The sequence below is a fragment of the Cotesia glomerata genome, linkage group LG6 (assembly GCF_020080835.1).
Source record: "Cotesia glomerata isolate CgM1 linkage group LG6, MPM_Cglom_v2.3, whole genome shotgun sequence".
In the NCBI taxonomy this organism is placed as follows: Eukaryota; Metazoa; Arthropoda; class Insecta; order Hymenoptera; family Braconidae; genus Cotesia; species Cotesia glomerata.
The window spans coordinates 26570181-26584694 of NC_058163.1; the positions used below are offsets into that span (position 1 = coordinate 26570181).

At 29.7% G+C, this 14514-nt stretch overlaps 1 protein-coding gene across 4 annotated transcripts in view; it reads right to left on the reverse strand.

The window, feature by feature from the left end:
* LOC123266981 (E3 ubiquitin-protein ligase MYCBP2) overlaps window positions 1-14514 on the reverse strand; it is a 226078-nt gene that overhangs the window by 130646 nt on the left and 80918 nt on the right. The gene's annotated exons all lie outside the window — the stretch shown is intronic.

Below are 14514 nucleotides of genomic sequence, written 5' to 3' on the forward strand. Positions count from 1 at the left end.
TAAAAATTGCAGATTAAATTAGAAAATTTTTGTACGGATTACCATAAAAATTTTTCCGTATTGTAATTTCAACAAATAAAAATTAATAAACCTGAATTGAAAGTATTTCTAAATACTTTGCACTATTTTTATTTGAATTCCATTTTCATTTACATTTCGACTCAATGCAATTTTTATTGTCACTCTTACATGTAAATACGCCGGCATAAAAAGTCTCTAATTTGATGCAAAAATAAAAATGAATGAACATAAAGAAGTAGGATGAAAAAGAGATAGCAAGAGCAAGAAACAGTATTTATCCATGAAAGGGAGGAAGCAGAGTAAGGAGGTTTAAATTTAATTGCAACGTCAATTCAAAGTCACAGCTGGTGTCGTTATTGCAAAAGCAAATGCGGGCCGAGGCTGACTACAGTACACACACCGGATAGAGGCGGAGTGGAGGCTGGATTCTAGGGGATGCTTCTGGGGTACAATTCTGATTCTGTGTGTGTTTTACGTTTTCCCTCTAGGCTAAGACTTGTGTAGAAACACGAACTGTATATAGGTATAGGACGACGTTCGACATATTCAACGACGGCGGGTTTCTGTCAACGAACTTGTCTGTAATTCCTCAGGCGAGTCTTCACAACGAACGTGACGTTTTTTGACGAATGCTATAAGACGTCTACACGTCGACTTGACAAGATTGACAAGCCTTCAGATAAATTGGTTTGTTTTCTTATAACATTTCTCGTACTAGTCGATCCGAAATAAAAAAAAAACCTCATATATATGTATTATTACCCAATCACTTATCGAATTTCTTTATACGACAGTGATTAGCAATAAAAAACATTGATTAGATTTTCTTCATTTACTTTTTCGTAAAAAAATTTTTTTTCTTTTTCGAGCATAAAATAACTTTTTTCGATTAATTATTACTAGCAATCTTGCAGTCACTATGTGACTGCTGTGAATTATAAGTAAATAAAATTTTGCTTTGTTAAATAATGACTTTTGTTAAATTGCACTGTACTTCCTTAAATATTGTTATTTTTAAAGATATAAGCTCATCCCGATGTTACACTCATCAAGAGCTTTCATTTAAGTACCCACATGCATTTTTTATATATTTTTCATATATACATATTTATAATATATATAAATATATAAAATATATGAAAAATTGATGTGGGTATTCAAATGAAAGGTTTCGATGAGTATAATCTTGAGGTGAGCTTATATCTTTAAAAATATCATTAGTTGACAAGATAACAATGTCATATCTTAATTATTGAGATTTTTAAAGATATAAGCTCATCTTGATGTTACACTCATCAAGACCTTTAATTTAAGTACCCACATGACATTTTTTATATATTTGATATATATTGTATTTGTGAAATATATAAATATATGAAATATATGAAAAATTGATATTGGTACTCAAATGAAAGGTCTCGATGAGTATAATCTCGGGGTGAGCTTATATCTTTAAAAATATCATTAGTTGACAAGATACAAGATAAAGCGTAAAAATCAAAGCGTACAAAGCGAAGAAAAGCGTAGAAACCAAAATAGTTAAAGATATTTCACAAATTTTCTCCATGGCCAGAAAAAAAAAACCTTTTTTCATACGCAATAACAAGTCTCCCCTAAAGTGAATTAATAAAACGAGAATATCTTTAAGTACAACTAAAATTTTATGAATTCCAACAGTCGATTTAACAGGAGTCGTCTAGACCATAAATGATTAATATTTAGCCAAAAGGGCAGTAATATTAAAGTTAATAATACGGAGATGAAAATGAAAAAAGTTTTGTAATTTAAAGATTGGTTTGGTAACAATCTTTTTATTTCTCGAAGGATTGTTTCATCTTCCGCAACATTAACTCTTATTGACCGAAAGCTATGTTATCACTGGTAGGACGGATGAAGAGCACCATCGAGAACTGCCCATTCGCTTATCGTAACCGTTTCTCGATAGCAATAACCGACCGCCTTGCGGGCAGTCCTTTGCAACAGCCGGCAGACAAACTTATACTTCTTTCCTTTCGATCTCTGCCTTTTTACATCCTTACCCTTTTCTCCCCCATATTCTTAAACTTTTTCCCCATATTTTTATTCTTCGTGTCTTTTAGTTATTTTACTGTTGGTTCTCAAAGTTCTTTATGGCCACGAGAAGTAAAGCAAGACAGCTCTTTTACTTCTTCTCCCTCTTCTTTTTATTCTTAAAGCAGCCACACTCTGCACTCTTGAAAAACTCGTTGCGAGGGTGCTTTATAGCTGACGAACGAGAAAATCGACATCTTGTTCCTTCGAGTATTGGAGAAACATTATGATAGAAATATTATTAGAGAGTTAAAAAAAGTTAAAGTGATAAAAGTTAACCAATATCAAACTCAATTTAAACATCTGGATCATGTGGATGTGCAGAAGAAAGGAGATAAAGAAGAAGAAGAAAATTTCACATCAAAATTTGAGTTTCTCAGTGTGTCCGTAATGGAACACTTAGAAGATAGCTTGGATCCTCGTCTCTCATTTTCAATAAAAGTTCAATGTCTTTTCTGAAATATACGGTCCGGGATAATGAAAGTTAGCATGGAAATAAAATTCATCTTGTCAAAACCTCACGGAGTTATCATTTTTATGGCACATAGAGTCTGAAAAGTCGAATAAAGTTCACTTCAAATACTCTGTTAATTATTAATTGAAAAATTATCTTGCTGGGTAATAAGAAAAAATTTCAAATCTTTATTTATGAAATATTTTTATTACAATTTGTTTTAATACTGAAAATTTCACGTCTAATGAGGTAATACGACTTATTTCATATTGCGTTATGAGGTGTGCACTTTTGGATTTTCTAAACTTTTATTACTAAAATTTGATTCATTTTTTTCGACAAATTTATTATGATACATTGGAAATTAATTACAACTAGCAACTTTGCAGTCACTATGTGACTGCCGTGACTTGTGAATTATAAATAAATAAAATTTTGCTTTATTAGATAATGAATTTTGTTAAACTGCACTGTACTTTCTTCAATATTGACGTTTTTATAGATATAAACTCATCCTGATGTTACACTCATTAAGAGCTTTCATTTGAATACCCACATGCATTTTGATATATTTTTCATATATTCATATATATAATATACACAAATATATATAAATGTATGAAAAATTGAAGTGGGTACTCAAATGAAAGGTCTCGATGAGTGTAACATTGGAATGAGCTTATATCTTTAAAAATGTCAATCATGCACAAGATACAAGGTCATTTCTTAATTATTGATATTTTTAAAGATGTAAGCTCATCTCGATGTTACACTCATCAAGATCTTTCATTTGAGTACCTACATGCATTTTGATATATTTATCATGTATACATATATGTAATATATATAAATATATGAAAAATTGATGTGGGTACTCAAATGAAAGGTCTCGATGAGTGTAATGTCAGGATGAGCTTAAATCTTTAAAAATGTCAATAGTTGATTAGATTGCAATGTCAGTTCTTAATTATTGACATTTTTAAAGATACAAGCTCATCCCGATGATATACTTATCAAGAGCTTTCACTTGAGTACCCACATGAATTTTTGATATATTTTTCATATATACATATATATAATATATATAAATATATGAAAAATTGATGTGGGTACTCGAATGAAAGTTCTTAATGAATGTAACATCGGGATGAGCTTATATCTTTAAAAATGTCAGCAGTCCACGAGATACAGGGTCATTTCTTAATTAATTATCCAGAGATAGAGCATTTTTTATTGCAACCTAAATACTTATCATCATAAATTGACTATTGGTAAGAATAATATAAAACCTTGAAAAGGCACAACTCCAGATCAAGACTTTTCCAATGATCTCAAATTTAACTATAAAAACCCATTTTATCATATAAAAATACTGGTCACAAAATTTTACTTATTCTCTTAATATTATAGAAAATAGTGAAAATTTAAAAATGTTTCTTTAAATATTGATGTACATTGTAAACTGATAAATACAATTACTAATAATAGAAATGATTCAATGCAATGGCATATCTCGTATTCGATATTTCTCGATAATGAAGCACTTCCGCCGCTTCGCGTTCAGGCGTACAAGATTCAAAAGGCAACAAAGCGAACGACCAAATAATTGCGAATTAGTACTGCAGTATTCCAGATGTTATGGTTATAATTTTTAATTAATCACTCTTTGATGGATATCGATACTTGAATTAGAATTAAAAACAATTTGTCAACATTAACCATATTTATGAAATCTTGTGACTCAATTTTCTTGAATCAATATCATTATTTAATCTTAAATTAAAAATTGCCATTTTAAAACAAAACAACCGGTTTATTTTCTTGTACGACAATTTCTGCCGTAAAAAATCATTCATTTCTAACAAGTTACTTTTTCAATTAGGGTGAATTATCATATTGTAATAAATTATTAAGGTGAATTATTATAAAGCACAGATGCAAATTAGACGTGAAGATAATGGTATTAAGATGTATTATTGAAAAAGAATAGAATAACTGAATTAAAGAAAAGATAATATGGTTTAAAAGTAAATAAATGGGTATGCAAGTAGCATAAAAAATACCGGAAGCTGATGCCGCTCGGTCAAGAAGGAGATACTGGAAAACTACAAACGTTAAATCCTCGAGTATTATTCCTATCCAGGACGGCGATGCGCACTCGAGATTTACTCGAGCGAGAGAGTAAAGAAGACTACTTTGGAAAAGATGAGACAGACCAAGTAGAAGATTCGGTCCACAGGCTCGAGATAAAAGTGGATAAAAGAGAGATATAGATACGGAAGTCGAGGACAAAAGAATAAAAATAAAAATAAAAATGATAAAAAAAGGCTGAGTTATATAAGAAAAAAATAAATAAATAAAACGAAAAAGAAGAAATATAAGTTTGAAAAAAGACAACAGTTGGCAGTTTTATCGGGTGAATTGTATCGGTTTCAAACGTGTCGACAGACTGAATTCTTTGGCTCGTGAAAATTACATTCTCCAGCCACGTGCAAGAAAAAAAAACATATAGAACAATAAAGTAATTCCAAGAATTTAATTCTTCATCAAAGGTTGTAATTGAAATAAAATAAATTCAATCTCTGTCTCTAACTACTTTTGTGGTAAAAATTGATTCATCAGACTATTTTTTCAATTTAATATAATATTTTTTCTTTTACACTTCAGTGATTTTTAAAAATTATTTCATTGCACGAATTAAAGTGTCAGTTGAAAAAAAAAATAGCTCTAATAAATTTTTGGCTATTTAAAAAGGAAAAACAGATCGATGCGAATTGGTATCAATTAAAAATTGTAATTCACACGGTCGCCAATAAAATATTAGCCAGTGGTGGTGTGACATTCGAACAGATTAAATTAAAACAATTTACCTGTTTCGTTTCAGTCGAGAGCCACAAATAATTCGTCATATGTAAATTAATAAAAAAACCCGCAAAAAATTAATTGTCTACCAATCGATAATTTTAATCCGAAAGTGTGTCAGACTATTAAAATTAATTACTCAATTCATCGGTAGGTTTATTTATAAATCAATTGCTTGTAAGCTGACAATTTTATATTTTATATGAATCAAATTGTCAATGATAAAGTAGTTAAATTTTAACTATTATAATTGAAATTTTACTTTTTTTCCTGCCGTATATATAGGAGATTATTTTTATTAAAATTGTATTTTTATTTTAAACGCTACAAAACACTTTTCAATATTAAATTGTAAATTTTGGCTTTTATACGTTGTAAAATTATGCTTTGTAATATTTATTGTTATGTTGAGTTAATTTTGTAATTTTATTATTTAACTAGCTATTATTTGCCAATAAATGATTTATTGGTAATCAATAAATCGTTTATTGGTATCAAATGAATTAATTTTTTAACTAATTTTAGCGTGTAACCTAACTTTTTAACTTAAAATAAATCAAAATAATTAAAACTAGCTATTACTCGCCCGATCCACTGGGCGCTTTATATAACTGCATTTTTAGATCTAGACTTGAAATTTAATTAGAGTATTGTTTTGACTTGCACAGATTCCCAATTCTATTGAATTGACATGCACCTTTTATCCATGTAATTATTCTAGCTAATATTCATTGTAACTTTCAATGTGCAATCATTATAACATTCCCGTGTCTTTCTTACAAAAATTAATAATAATTGATATGAAAAAAAAAATTTGCAATGAGCATTGAAAGTTTCAGTTAAAGAAATTGCAGGTCTCATAAGTGAAGAAATCTGCCTAGTGTGTAAACATAACCAATAGAATTAAAAAAATTATTTTAAACAAATGACAATCGAATAGAATAAATTTAGTTACAATAAAAATTCATTATTTCTAAGTCAAAAAAACATAGGCTCCGAATAAGTAATCACCAACGTATCATATACTAAAACCTTCTCCAAAACACGCTGCATCTTATGGTATAAGTATTATTCCGATCGGTTCAGTAGTTTTCGCAGTACAACCGGACAAAAAAACCGGCTCTCCCTTTATTAGTATAGATTTTATAATTTAATTTTTCCGTGAATATATCAAACCATAAGAAATTTTTAGACGCACAATAGTTAATCGTAAAACTTAAAATTTTTTACAAATTCTATGTAAAATTTAATGTTATTCTATAAAATTTGCATTGAATATAAATTAATTAAATGACACATGGGCTTTTATAAATGTGCATGCGAACAGTTAGATAATAAAGTTATGCTGAGGAAAAAAATAGTGTAAAATAGTAAAAAAATGAAGTTGGCTTAATAAAGTTAAAACTGTATGCAAATTTAGCATGTATTCATGGGAGTAAATAGAATAAAATAAAAACTAAAAACTAAAAAAGAGGAATGACCTGTGTAGTGAATTTGTTTGTCGATTCTCAAGCTCGTGAGGATTTTATAAATCAGCTACCACGAGAACATGAAATAGGAAAAGGGGATTTAAAGTTCTCGTAGTTTAAATCTGTCGATCCGATATACAACGTCTAGCCTCATTTACATACATTATTTTATACAAAGTAGAAACCCATTGAAACTCATCTGGTATGTAGTGTGTATCTCTTTTTATCTATCTGTTCCCAGCTAGCAGTCGCGCATTGCATTCTCGTTCTGAAATTCTCTAAAACTCTTTCAGGAACAGTCCCTTATCCCTTTTGTGTCTGTCGTAATGTTCTTCCACCATAAATCGAGAGCTTCCGGTTGGTCGGACTCAGTCTGAACTTTGATCACTTGACTCTCAGAACTACATGAGGCTTTTCCACAAAACCGTACCGTCCATGTGTGCTTGAGAGAAAGATAGGAAGTTTGTTCACTGACTTTACAGTTAAACCTCACTATTAAACAAACTATTGATATTTTTTTTTTAATAAACCGCGACAGAAACTTTCGATTTTTAATTAAAAAAATTTTTTTTACTTTTGTCTGATTTTTTATCGGATACTTGATTTAAATAATGAAGTTTTTTGAGGATAAAAAAAAATATTGAGAACATCTAAAGAACAAAATTATGGGGATTAATTGAAAAGAGGATCGAGGAGATATCTGCAAGCGACGAGAAATTATCCCGAGAGAAAGTTTGAAGTTTTCGATTGAATAGAAAAAAAGAAAAATTTATTTAATAATAATAATAATGAAAAAAAATATTATAAGTTGACGGCGAGAAAAAATGGAACGAGAAGAAGGTACGTTTAAACGATTGGCCGACGCCAGAACGATCCTCCGCTATATCATTTCAATTTTACGGGAGAGCGACCACGACGCCACCAACTTGGAAAACCTCACTGAACTTTTCAATGATTTGTACGACACCACCCGCTTTTTTTAGCTCCCCCTTTAGCCTTGTGCCTCGAGAGTTCCTTTTCACCCTGTCTATTTCATAATGCGGAAATATGTACGTCGCATTCTATGTCTACTCCGCAAGGAGACGGAATATCGTCAAATAAATATACTTCAAAACAACTTTTTAATTTTAAACTTTCAGAAAATTTAACTGACATAACACTGCCAAAAAAAAAGATAAAAGGAATAAAATATCTAGTTCTCTACTCGGGATGGAAAAATTGAATTTATATTTTTAAGTACAATGCGGAAATTAAAATTAAATGTCTGCATATTGAATATTTCTCCGTATTAATATTAAAGTGATTTTAATACAAATAAAAAAAAAATCAAGAGGAAAAAATCTTGAACAGAAAATTATTTTGAAGAAAGAATTATTTTTAAAAATAAAATTTTTAGCTAACAAATTATTTTTAAATTGATTTAATTTTAAAAAGGTTGGCAATAGCCTAATCGGCTCGGTACCTGCATTTCGAAAGAGTGGGACCAGGGTTCGATTCCGGCGCGCACCAATATTTTTCAATGATTATAAACTAAGAATATGTGCGTTTCATTGCCAGCCTCTGTACCGGTCGGGTTTTCTGTGGTTTTCCCATATAGTTATGGCGGTAAAATGTCATTATAGAAGTACCTCCATACTATTTAAGACCGTAATGCAAATGCAGGTACTGATTATAACGCGTAAGTCGGCCACAGTCGCAGCACATGTGTGTCAGGCATGAAAAAATCCCGACATGCAGGGGGGTGGGGACGAAAAAGTGGTTGAGTGTTATAATGACGGGGTTGAGAGATTATATTGCGGAGAAAAAAAGTGGAGAGACAATAATTCCCCACCCTCCCTTGTAAAACACTCTACAGTGATACAAGTAAAACCATCCTCAATTATAACCTCAATTGATTTAATTTTAATTAATTCAGGAATTTTTCTTTTTAATTCAAAATTCTGCCAAAATTTTTCTATACACTGATAGAAGGATTTTTTTACACTTAATAAGCTTTATTAACTGTTAATAAATGATTTTTTAACATCATAGGATTTAATAAATATTTATTAACAGTTAATAAATATTTATTAAAATTGAATAAATTAAATAATTATCTTCAAATAAATTAAATTATTAATAGTTAATAAATCCTTCTATCGGTGTAGAATATTCATAAAAAAATCATATTAATAAAATTTATTATTATATAGTTATTAAATATTAAATTTAAAAAAAAATTCTTAAGTCAGCCGTAAAAAATAACGCTAAAAATTACGAGCAGTTTATTTTTGAAAATTGTTATACTTATAATATATTATGTTGAAAATATTTGAACGGTATGATAATATTAGCAGGGAAAGAATTCGCGAGTGCATTATTTCCGACACTTTAATCATAAAAATGAAAGTCGAAGCGTTAAAAAAGAAGAGTAAGCAGGAAAGATGAAAAAGGGGGAAGAAATCTCAGCAAGAGGAGAATAGTCTCGTATATTAGTTCTACTAGTGGGAGACAGGCGAGGGGCTGAAGAAGCCAGGGGAGAATTACCAAGGGGATGAGGTGGTTGCAGAGGAATAATGTACAGAATATAGTGTAGTACAGCATAGTGAGGAAAAGAAGGTTTTGTGTCGGAACTCTGAACGGGGTCCAAGGTAATATCGTTCCTCGTGTGCTTGCTACCATAATCCGGCATAACGATACGCGGTGTAAATATTAAAACGTGATGGCTGGGGTGTGAGAAAAGTAAAGAGGGTATATATATAAGCTCAGCAGTCAAAGCCCGCTCGGATCGACTTATAAACTGGCTGACCAAACTGAGCTGAAAAATAAATTTAAAACAACAATTTATTGCGCTCAGCTATTTTTATTATACACTAAAACAAATAATTCTCTGGTAGCACAAAAGAAAAGGATAGAGGAAAATAAAATAGTGGGTTGTTATTGGAGTTAAAGCTACCGCAAATGGCTGTAGAATTTACTGGGTGATAAGTTTCACCACCCGGTCATCAGAGGAAATAATCTCTTGGGCTCGCTGCCGGTAATATCTGAATAACGATTGAATGTTAAATATTTTTCGGATTATAGTTGGACTTTTTATGGCTGGTGGTAATCATTGATTCTTTCATTTTTAAATGAAATTGGCTTAGGTCATACACAGAAAAAAAATTAACTTGAATCAAGAAAACTATAAACTTTGCAGTCACTATGAGACTGCCGTGACTTGTGAACTCTAAATAAATAAAATTTTGCTTTATTAAATAATGACTTTTGTTAAATTGCACTGTACTTATTTCAATATTGATGTTTTTAAAGATATAAGCTCATTCCGATGTTACACTCATCAAGAGCTTTCATTTGAGTACCCACATGCATTTTTGATATATTTTTCATATATACATATATACAATATATATTTTAAAGATATAAAGATATAAGCTCATCCCGATGTTATACTCATCAAGAGCTTTCATTTGAGTACCCATATGCATTTTTCATATATTTTTCATATATACATATATGTATATATATATATATATATATATAATATAATATAAATATACAAAATATATGAAAAATTGATGTGGGTACTCAAATGAAAGGTCTTGATGAGTGTAACATCAGGATGAGCTTATATCTATAAAAATGTCAGTAGTTCACAAGATAGCAATTTCAGTTCTTAATTATTGATATTTTTAAAGATATAAGCTCATTCCGATGTTACACTCATCAAGAGCTTTCATTTGAATACCCACATGCATTTTTGATATATTTTTCATATATACATATATATAATATATATAAATATATGAAAAATTGATGTGGGTACTCAAATGAAAGGTCTTGATGAGTGTAACATCGGGATGAGCTTATATCTTTAAAAATGTCAATAGTTCACGAGATACAGGGTCATTTCTTAATTATGCATATAGAGATAGAGCATTTTAGAATGCAGCCTAAATATTTATCATCATAAATTGACTAACGGTGGGAATGATATGAAACCTTGAAAAGGCACAAATTCAAGTCAAATTTGAGTAAAAAAAATTCTAAAAAGAAAGATTTAAAGCAACAATTATAATTTGTAAAACTCAAATTGAAATTGTTTCGATAGTATAAACATTTATTTGAAAATGTAGACCAAATCAACGAAAAGCAATTTATTTTGTGTGAATTTATGAAGTTAATTATAGTTCTTGACATTTTAATTCTAATATCGTACTCAGCAAAACAAATAAAGTGATTTGTTATTTGCTGCACACTACTGAGAACATAAAAATTTTTTCACTAATCCATTTTAAAGGTTGATAAAATCGTATCTGAGTGAAAACTAGTATAAACTTTTACGAAGCAATAAAATTTATCTCTTAAAATTTGATAACCTCAAAAACATAAAATTCCTTTTTAAATACTCCGGATTTTTTATCTTTACCTGAACTTACTAAGATTTAACTTTTAGAGTAAAAACATTTTATAAAGCTACTATTATTTTTTGTGTCCACTTAAACGGCTTAATTATAAGCATAAAGTTAAATTTCCATAGTGTTAACTGAAGCTACAAAAAGTTATGTTCTAAGTGAAAAATTGTATAAAATTTTATGGAGTAATAAAATATTTCTCTTTAAACTGATAATAATCTAAGAGATAAAAAAATTTATCACCAGATATTTGTTTGTAAATTTGGAGTCGAATGTATCTTTATGCAAGTGACGTTATTTTACGATTTTTTGTGCAAACGGCTTTGCTAGATCGGGCTTACATTTTTTTAAAGTTTCGTCACGTCAAACCATTTACATGTTATGCAATTTAATTAATGTCATTTATTCATGTGACGTTAATTCAATATATTTTTTTATAAATTTTTCCGCGAGTTCTACTATTTGAAAAATTAAAAAATTTCTTTAAGTTTAGTTAAAATAGAAGAAAATACTTTCTTAAATTTACTTTACCGAGTAAATTTTCAGAATTTCTCTTCTATCATGTCAAATAAAATTTCATTTAACTTTGGTAGTTTGGTAATGGAATCTCAGTAGTCTCACTGGTACCGAAGTTCCGTGATTTGACAAATGGTAATTCTAACCCGGTAAATTAGTCCGTATATACAATGTTTATTATTATTTTTCCGTTAGATTGTTTTTGTTCTTTGGTAATGTTATAGGGATATATTGGTATAAAAGCATATTTGGAAGTTTAGTGTAGCTTCAAAAGCCAACGAGGATAAGTTTGAATTGCACTACTACCTCGTTTTAGCTTCGTCGTAATTCAGTTCCGAAGCTCGTCAGTTTCCAGCCACGAGATTGCCCTTAGTCGACTGGGAGAAGATGAAGGGGATGAGACTTTAAAGGAGGTTCTAGAGGATGAGAGTGAGGGTAAACCGCGACCACTATGAGTTTTAGTAACTCTGACCCGAATCTAGAATTAAACGCTCGTATTAGAAACTTTCCAATTGGGACAAAATTACGTCGGGACTTGACGTACCCAAAAAAGTTTGTCTCCCTTGTTTTAAATAAACTATTTTTTGTTTTATTGTTCTGCTACACATACTTTACTATGCAATTTGTCTATTGATTCAATTTTCAGTGTTTTCATACAAAATTGATTATCAAGATAATTGATGTTATCTAAGCTTATAAAACTAATATCAATTTATATAACTAATAGAATAGATTAAATATTACTTTACATTTAACTAGAAGTAATTTTATTCACTTCGTTGGGATATAAATATAAAATTTGAATTTCAAATTCAGAGATAGCCCAAAAATTTCTTTTCCAATCTCTGTACAATTTTTGGAGTTTTCTTTTAATCTATATTATTAGTATTAAGATAATAAGCAAAATTTTGTGGCCAGTATATTTATATGATAAAATGGGTTTCATATCATTCTCACCAATAGTCAATTTATGATGATAAGTATTTAGGCTGCATTAGAAAATGCTTTATCTCTAGATACATAATTAAGAAATGACCTTGTATCTTGTGAACTATTGACATTTTTAAAGATATAAGCTCATCTCGATGTTATACTCATCAAGACCTTTCATTTAAGTACCCACATCAATTTTTCATATATTTTATATATTTATGTATATTATATATATATATATATATATATATATATATATATATATATATATATATATATATATGCTATATATATATATATGTATATATGAAAAATATATCAAAAATGCATGTGGGTACTCGAATGAAAGCTCTTGATGAGGATAACATCGGGATGAGCTTATATCTTTAAAACATATGTTATATATATATGTATATATGAAAAATATATAAAAAATGCATGTGGGTACTCGAATGAAAGCTCTTGATGAGGGTAACATCGGAATGAGCTTATATCTTTAAAAACATCAATATTGAAGAAAGTACAGTGCAATTTAACAAAATGACCTTGTATCTTGTGAACTAATGACATTTTTAAAGATATAAGCTCACCCTTACATTACACTCATCGAGACCTTTCATTTGAATACCCACATCAATTTTTCATATATTTATATATATTATATATATGTATATATGAAAAATATATCAAAATACATGTGGGTACTCAAATGAAAGCTATTGATGAGTGTAACATCGGGATGAGCTTATATCTTTAAAAACGTCAATATTGAAGAAAGTACAGTGCAATTTAACAAAAGTAATTTCAATAAGACTCGACTCTAACAATAATAAACACGATAAAATATTTTCAAACAACACAAAATTGATGAACAATCGGTTTATTTCAAAAAAAGTCATATCCAAGTCGTTAAATTGTTTTATGGTTTTTAATTCCAATTCTTTTCAAGCTCGAGCTTAAAGTTTAGAGTACAAAGATAAAATAAAATGTTTTTTACTTAAAAATTGCGAGTAAGAGTTTAGCGAGTATGAGATTGAAGAAGGGTAAAACAAATCATTAAAAAACATAAACCAGTAATGAAAGTCAAGTTAAATGGTATCTATAATACAAGGAGAGACAGTTGATGATCGATGTGAGGGATGAACCGTGTTAAAACGAAAGTAGATACCGATTCACTAGTATAACAGTGGTGTGGCAACTGAAAGTGCTCCGTAAGATTCAGAGGCTGAGGTTAAGAATTCAATCTCGCCGTTGGCAAACATTTTAACTTTCAACAGGACCCTTCCCTAGTTCTCCGACATCACAAGTCGAACGATAGAAACCAGTAGACGGAGAACGGTTTTAGTTGCTTTCTTCCTTCCAAAAGGAGTGCATTTATCCGATTTCCCTCTGCTAGCAGAGTCCCAGTAGAAGTTACTTCCACCCTTGCTTTTTTAACCACTTTTTATTATTCTTCTTCTTCTTATTTTCTATCTCCATAGAGTAGTCATGCTGAAATGGAAGCAACGTTTAAGAGACTACAGAAACCTCTAAGAAGATAAAGCTGTAGCCTTCGATGTAATAAAAACACGAAAAAAATTACTGTCTCATAGAAATATAACTCTAATTCACATGAGTTAATAAAAGTTCTTTTTTTTGCGGTCAAATAAAAATTCTTTTTAATTAAGTAAAAAAATAATTTTCATAGAAATTCTCACCTGACACATATACTAACACGCGTTCAAATGAATAGAACAAGTTGCTTTGCCAGCAAGAGTCGTTAAAGAGGCCAACAAGAAACAAGACTGCTGCGAAT